Consider the following 8,036-nt stretch of genomic DNA (forward strand, 5'->3'; position numbering starts at 1 on the left):
AATTGAAATTTAAAAAAAAGGTTTAATTTCAAAGTAAACTGACTTAATTTGCGAACATTTAGAGCAAACATTAAATTGTGTATAAACAATTTTAAGTTGATCATAAATGCATGAGAAAATGGTTGAGGGGGTTTCATCAATGAAATAGAGGATTACTGTTTGTTTCAGTGTAAGATGGTTATATATTTCACCGATTGAGCTCAGAAACTATATATTATTCACGCATGACGCAGCCTCGAGTGAAATATTTACGTTTGGTGATCACAGGGTATATTGCTATCTTACTTGAAACAAACAATTTTCATGTTATTAAATGCCTAACAATGGAGTTAGAAGTCATTTAATTACTCCTTTTTAGAAAAAAATACGTCAATGTGTATGCACACGTAACTTCATTTCGGAAATGGCGTCGATGCCCAAGCCCTGTGCGCGCTGACGTTTGATTTAGAACTGACAGCGGGCAAAAATTGCAAAACAGTGAAAGATATTCATTTGATATTTCGACTGTTTCAAACAGTGAATTACACATTTTTATTTCACTGATTAATCTCTTTAAACCACCGGAAAGCGTATAATACATACATAATTTTACAGTTAGCATTAGGATATTATAGATCATGGTCAAACAAAAGTATAAAGGATAAATAATCATCATTTTCTGAAAGTGCACCATAAGCTTTCCGTCTTGTGACGTCACAAAATTGACGTCACACGCAAGGTCGTGTTGATCAGGCTAATCCGTACCGGAACCGGTTTGTGAGTTCGAGAACGAGCGAATCGTTTACGTGCACGGGTTGTCTGCTGAAGTAAAAATGCGTCATGTATCCGTGCTTCGGCTCCGCGCATGCGCATTTGAAAAATAGAAAGAAAAAACATACAATAAATAACAAAGATGGAATGAAGCACACGTTCACCAATTATGGGCGTAACTGTAGCCAGGCGCGTAGCTGCCTATACGCGAGTACGCGGCTGAATCCACATGATTCTGACAAAATATAAGAAAAAAAACCCAGCCAATATTGCAGTATGCGTACTTGATTCCATAATCCTATAACTGTCCACTTTCAAGAACTAAATAAAGCACCTCAGAACGCCCAGAGTGCACCAGATTGCACAATTGTTTTCTTTTTTCCGAGGGGACATGCCCCGGAATCCCATAGCACAATTATAAATCCACATGAATAGAGGGCTAGCTACGCCCCTGGAAGCATGTTGAATTGTATGCCCCATTTACTTGAACACATAGTCAACGATGAAAATGTAATCAACGAAAAAATAAAATGTACACATCCCCCCCCTCCTTCGCCCCATTTAAAAACATCTGTATGAATATCTAGAAATTAATTAATATTGGATTCAACAGACACTTTTTGAGTTACTTCCTAAATTGTTCAGATGTACACTCAATCAGTCTTCGATAATTGTTTTTGATATCGCTACGTATATTGAGTGTGCCTTGCGCGAGTGCGAGTATAAATAAGCTTACATACACACGCAAAAGTAACACATGGTTGTAAAATCAAATGGATTACTATGGAGACTACCTCTTACATACAAACCCTACAAATGACTAGTCGGATCAAGGTATTTTTGTTAATAATTTAACTAATTTTTACTTAATAAAATCTATCACTTCCTCATGGAAGTGCACATTATTAGATCATATCACGCCGCGAACATAAATAACATAACGCCATTGGTCGAAGAATGGTCACGCGATGACCCAATATTTAATGGCGTTTATTTTCTGATTCCGATGAATAAATGAAACATGTAAACGGGTTGTCGACGTGATATATACGTTACGGGGTTAGAAGGTGGCCCGATATGAGATATATGACAGGCGCATGTGAGTTTGGTTCGTGGTCATCAGGTTGTCCGGTTAGCGCAGTGGTTAACGCACTCGCTTCTCACCTAGGCGTCCAAGGTTCGATTCCCGGCTCCGGTGCATGTGAGTTTGGTTCGTGGTCACCAAGCCGGACAAGTGGGTTTCCTCCGGGTTCTCCGGTTTCCCCGAGAACACAAGACCAGACTCTTGCGTAAAATCGGGCCAACGAGAGTGATTAATACAATGTTGTAATAACTTGTTTCTCAATCGTTGAAAAATAGATGTGTTTAAACTATTTGGGATATATGGGGCGCAGAAAACCATATTCGGTTACGACCTTTCACCGGATATGGTTTCCTTTACCCAGTATATCCCATATCGGGGCACCCATCCCGTAACATTTTATCTGTTGTGAAAGACCACACCCCTGACCGATGGGGTATTTCTTTGCAAATGAATGTTGTTTTCAACCTAAAGAATGTCGAGTATCAATTACTGGTCCTCATGATTATGATCAGGGACCAGTAATAGTGATTTATTTAAAAAATAAAATAATACTTAAGCAAGTAAAAAGAAATACTTGTATACAAAGTCTGTATACAAAAGTTAAACCCGTTTTATACTATACCTTAGAGTTTACGCTCATGTGTCCTTGAACGGGATCGCCGTACGGAGCCCATTTCAATAACCTAGAAAGTATCTGTCTAAAAAACAACGGCGAATTTATATTCATTGAGTCATTTATTTTATTTGGTCAGTTATTCAGCGTTCTGCACATGCGTGCTGGTTAATGTCGAGACATTCACAACAACATTAACGAATATGTTATCTAAGTTTGCATTACTAAGCAATTCATGATTTAGTAAAGCAAAGAATAACAATAACAGTCTTAGTGTTTGGCGCGAAAGTACATACCGGGTAAGTCATTTTCATTTGAGTGTAATACTCATATGGTTTAGTTCAAATCTACACCAGTGTAAAAGGCATTAAATCACGCTCGTCATATGGTTTAAACATATTTTATTATTGAAAGAAACATTCAAAGTATGCAAGGTCGTATATACCATATCAAAATATAGGATTATTATATTGCTCGACAAATATGTTTTTGTAAAATAAAATTACAACATATAACAATTATACAGTTTCTATGCGGTCTCCATTAACCTCCGCAACGCAGGTGAAAAATTGTCAAGCATTGTAACAATTTCCATTCTTTGATACAAAATTAAATATTATAAAACTCATTAGAGTCTGCAAATATTTTGAGTAATGAAAAGCGTCAGACATTTCTTTAAGTGGAAAGCTGGGGTGAATCCAGGATTGGATGTTTCGTAACCGTTTGACTTGCGCCTCTCCCTTAGAACCAACAATAATTTGGTTAAAAGTGTTGAAGGGGCGTAACCGTTTGACTTGCGCCCCTTCCTTAGAACCAAAATTAATTTGGTTTAAAGTGCTGAAGGGGTTGGGAGGCCAGCCCCCTAGAAAATGTTCACAAGTTCTAGTCCGAAATGGAGCATTTCTGACGTATTTCTTTACTCTTTACCTCCTATATTTAAATAAAAAGTTAACTTTGACGATTTTATGCGGGTGGGGCGGAGGGTCCACTCCCCTTGGATCCGCTAAAACAAATGGTATTTGTCCTATAATCGACATCATGTTAAAACGGCAAAACTTGCTCTTCTTGGTATGTATTTAAGGTTCATACCATTCGTAGGAAATATCTATAAATCATACAGTCGAAACCCGTTGGCTCGATATCGCTTGGCTCGATTTCCTCGTTTGCTCGAACTGGACGCTGAGAACCGATTTTGTTTTACTCTTTGTAAGGATGCGCGCTTGGCTCGATATTTGCGATGATCGAAGAATTTCGTCCGACCCCTGGGATTTCGAGCCAACGGTTTTCGACTATTCCGTTTTTCTCATCTGGTTTATAAGACAACTTTAATAAGATATTCGACCCAAACAGATGTGAATTACAGTTGCCTGGTGACGTCATATTATATTGATATCACTTGAAAGGGTTTTGTGTCCAATTTTTGTTGTTGTTGTTTTTACCGAAAATAATTCAAATGATTTATTAGGCCCTTCAAAGATTGCAAAATATGGCGTTAACATCCATTTTAATTGATAAAAAGCAAATATACAAACTGTACATAACTTAATGTATGATGTGTTGTTGGTTGTTTATTTTTTTGAACGTATTAGAAATCAGCCAGCAAATACTTAAAATATACCAATTTTGTATGGTGGCCGACAGACATCGACATTTAACATTAACGTCAGGCACCAATAAATACATTTCCTATACAGTCGAACCCGTTGGCTCGAACTCCAAGGGACCGGCGAAAATACCTCGAGCCTAAGAAAATTCGTGCTAAACGGGATTGTTTACCTTCAGTTTAAAGAATCGGTCCGTAACATCTAGGTCGAGCCAACCAGGAATTCGAGCCAGACGAGTTCGAGCCAACGGAGTTCGACTGTATATTTTATCGTCAATTGAGCAATTTACATGCAAGATAAGACTCATTTCATGTGCTTCAGGTATATTTCTGTATATTTCTGTTTACTCTACAAACGCTCTGACTAGGACATTTTTTACTGATTGCCACTTTAAAGTGACTCGCTCATGTTTTTGGACCAACAATTAATTTTCCTGGTTATGGATCTGAAAACACTAAATTTAGCATTATGTTACTCTATGATATCGAAATTGAAGTCTAAAATACAGTTATAGCATATAAAAGTAGTTTGGCTTTAGTGGGGTTCGAATCCATGACGGTTAAGCCAAGAATTAATAAATACAGTTGCTTAGTCCTCACTGCCACCGGGACTTTAACAAATGATGAGGATATGTTGACCTCTTAGGGATACATTGATGACATCAAGTGATAATGTCAATCAACAAATCACGCAACACCACAGCCGAAATTGCGTTACGAAATTGTGGTCTTCAAAGACGATATTTGAGCAAATATCAACATTTACTGAAGGGTTCCAGCTTTTGTTGTTGTATACTTTAATACTCCTTATGAATTGCCACACTTTATTTCATAATTAAAAAAGTGCATTTTACGAAGCATGTATTATGATATTGAAATAATATTGGAATGATGTGACTTGTTGATTTGAGTTACGTGTATTGATATGATTCATAAACAACGATTCAATACTTTGTACAAGAGAAATAATAGAAATAACAAAGAGTAAACGATGACAACGATGATGATGATGATGATGATGATGATGATGATGGTCATGATCATGGTCATGATCATGATGATCATAACGACGACGACTATGACATTGACGATGATGATGATTATAATGATGATGATGATGGTGATGGTGACGACGACGACGACGACGACGACGACGACGACGACGACGACGACGACGACGACGACGATGATGATGATGATGATGATGATGATGATGATGATGATGATGATGATGATGATGATGATGATGATGGCGACGGTGACGGTGACGACGACGACGATGACGATGATGATGGTGATGGTGACGGCGACGGTGACGACGACGACGATGACGATGATGATGTGAACTGATAGGTATTGCATTTTGAAAACTGTTCGGAAATATTGTTTTGACTGGTGGGTTTTGTAATATAAAAGCAATTCATAATTCAATCTGTTTTATGTAAATCGTTCTTAAATCTTTTAAATAAACAGTATTTCAGATTAATATAAATACGTGATAAAGTCTTTAAATGAAGACATGATTCAAGGACTTAATACACGGACCCCTGAAACCGACCTTTTGTCACATTGAGGGCATATTTTTCTATACGCATGTGCACCGGAAGGTGATAGCACGATGATGAAACACGACAATACGTTGATGAAAACACGACGGTTCGATGATAGAAACGCGACAGTACGATTTTGATAACGCAATATTACGATGATGAACACACGACAGTACGATGATGAAAACACTACAGTACGATACTACGATAACAAAAGCGCCATCATCGTACTGTCGTATTATTACAATCGTATTGCCGCGTTTTCGTTATGGTAGTTTCGTGATTTCTCGTTTTCATCATCGTACATCAAGTGTCGAGTTTCAGATTAACACATTCATAGGCGATGGCCTTAACGGCATTCCGTAGATATTGGTTCCCAGCTGGTAGACTAGTCCAAGGGAGAAAATCGGAAACTAGGAGCTCGAGAGAGGCGAGATGGAACTTCAGGCAAGGCACATACTTGCTTTAGTTTGAAGGTGTAAGGCTATTCCACTAGACTTCTCTCATTTTAGAGGAAGTATTTGACGTCACCAGTGATTTAAAATTACTGCGCTTTACAACGTCAGTAAACAACGTCGCACGCCCTTTTCGGTGAACTGTTCAAAAGTGCGTTTTCTACGTCAATAATTTTAGATATGCAAGAAAAAAAATATCAATCATGTTTTTTCGAAATAATCCGACCCTCGGGCAAGTGTGTGTACCGGAAACACATGAAAGATACAATATCATTTTGATTAGGATCTGTTTCTCCTTAATTATTCATTCGAAATGGTCTTGAAATACTGAGGTACATGTAAAATAGTTTGTTCATATACATCATACCTAAAAGTGTCCATGTGTACCAACAGATAAATTCAACTTTTCCAAGTTGTATTCAATTATTTATTAACTATACATTGTTCAACTATAAATACAGGCATTTCAAAATTGAGAAATTGCAAGGTCATATGTTTTGTATGGAACAATGCATTCATGATCTGTGCACACTGTATAAAATATATGAACAAATAAATTATTTATGGTTATTTTATTTGATAAATAGTAAAAATAAACACATATCATTAGACAAACACATTATTGCAAGAACATCTTAATGTTAGAGTAGTTAAAGGCTTGTTCACGTTTTAAGGCTTAAACATCACAGAAAAACATCCATTTATTTTTATATGTCCACAAAATGATGATAATATTCATGTTGAAGCTGTATTGTTAATATCTATTTAAATATGACAGAAAATATCCCCTGTGCCGACAAGCATTAAACATGTAATGACCTCAGGTTTGGATTTACAAAATTCTGCCAATAGCTGCTTGGTGTATGTTCTTTCAAGCCAAGATAGTTAATTCAACTTAATTTAGACTAAGTTTTTTAAAAATTGTTTTGCACACTTGTAACAGTTTAAGATATGATGTCATGTTGAAATTGTACATTTTTATGAATGTATAGGCTTAAACCTATCAAGAGCAGATTCTTATTGAAAATTTGAGTGAAGTCAAGTTCAGAAAGCAGCTTAACATATGCATGTACTGTCAATCGCAGCTAAAACGTAAAAGTACTGTCAATCACAGCCTATCACAATATGTTACTAATAAAACCATCTTGTAATCATCACCATAAGTAATTTCTGATTTGCAGAAGTCAAAACAAGTAAAAAATAAAAATCCCATTATACGCGGCATTTGGCTTAGTCACGCTGATTTTCAAAATGTTAAATAATGAAACTACAAGAATCAAAGATCATACGAATGGAATTAAGTACATGTATATGGTTAAATGAATTGAGAATGAATTTGAGATTTGACTTCAGTATTTTCCTGATATTGGGACCTGGTATCATAGAAAAATATAAAAAAGCAAATTTCCTTTGCGAATCAAGCCGATTTTTTAACGTTCAGCGAAAGCCAAATATGACGTCATGACAACGCTGAACTATCATTAACATAATTAAGTAAAAATATTCTACAACAGTATATAGTCGAAACCTGTTGGCTCGATATCGCTTGACTCGATTTTCTTGTTGGCACGAACTGGATGTTAAGGGCCGCTTTTGTTTTACTCTTAGTAAACATTCCCGCTTGGCTCGATATTTGCGAGGCTCAAAGTAGTTTGGCCGGTCCCTGGGATATCGAGCCAAAGGGTTTCTACAATACTAAGAAACCGTTTTAAGGTGGAATTGTAACTGCAAGTATGTATACAAATATGGTAAATGATAATTAAACAATGACTGGAGCATCATTACCGTAAAGATTTCACAAAATTGATTAAGAAGTTTAGGAGAAGATGTTTCTTTGAATTGTTAAGTTAAAGTCAATGATGTATTTATTTTATGATTCTGGTACACGCACAAAACAAATTCATGCTCCAATACACATAGCTGGAGTCAAACGTGGGTCAGCGCACGTTTTGCAGGTGCTACTTATTCAACTATACTATGC

Source organism: Mya arenaria, chromosome 14 (genome assembly GCF_026914265.1).
Source record: "Mya arenaria isolate MELC-2E11 chromosome 14, ASM2691426v1".
In the NCBI taxonomy this organism is placed as follows: Eukaryota; Metazoa; Mollusca; class Bivalvia; order Myida; family Myidae; genus Mya; species Mya arenaria.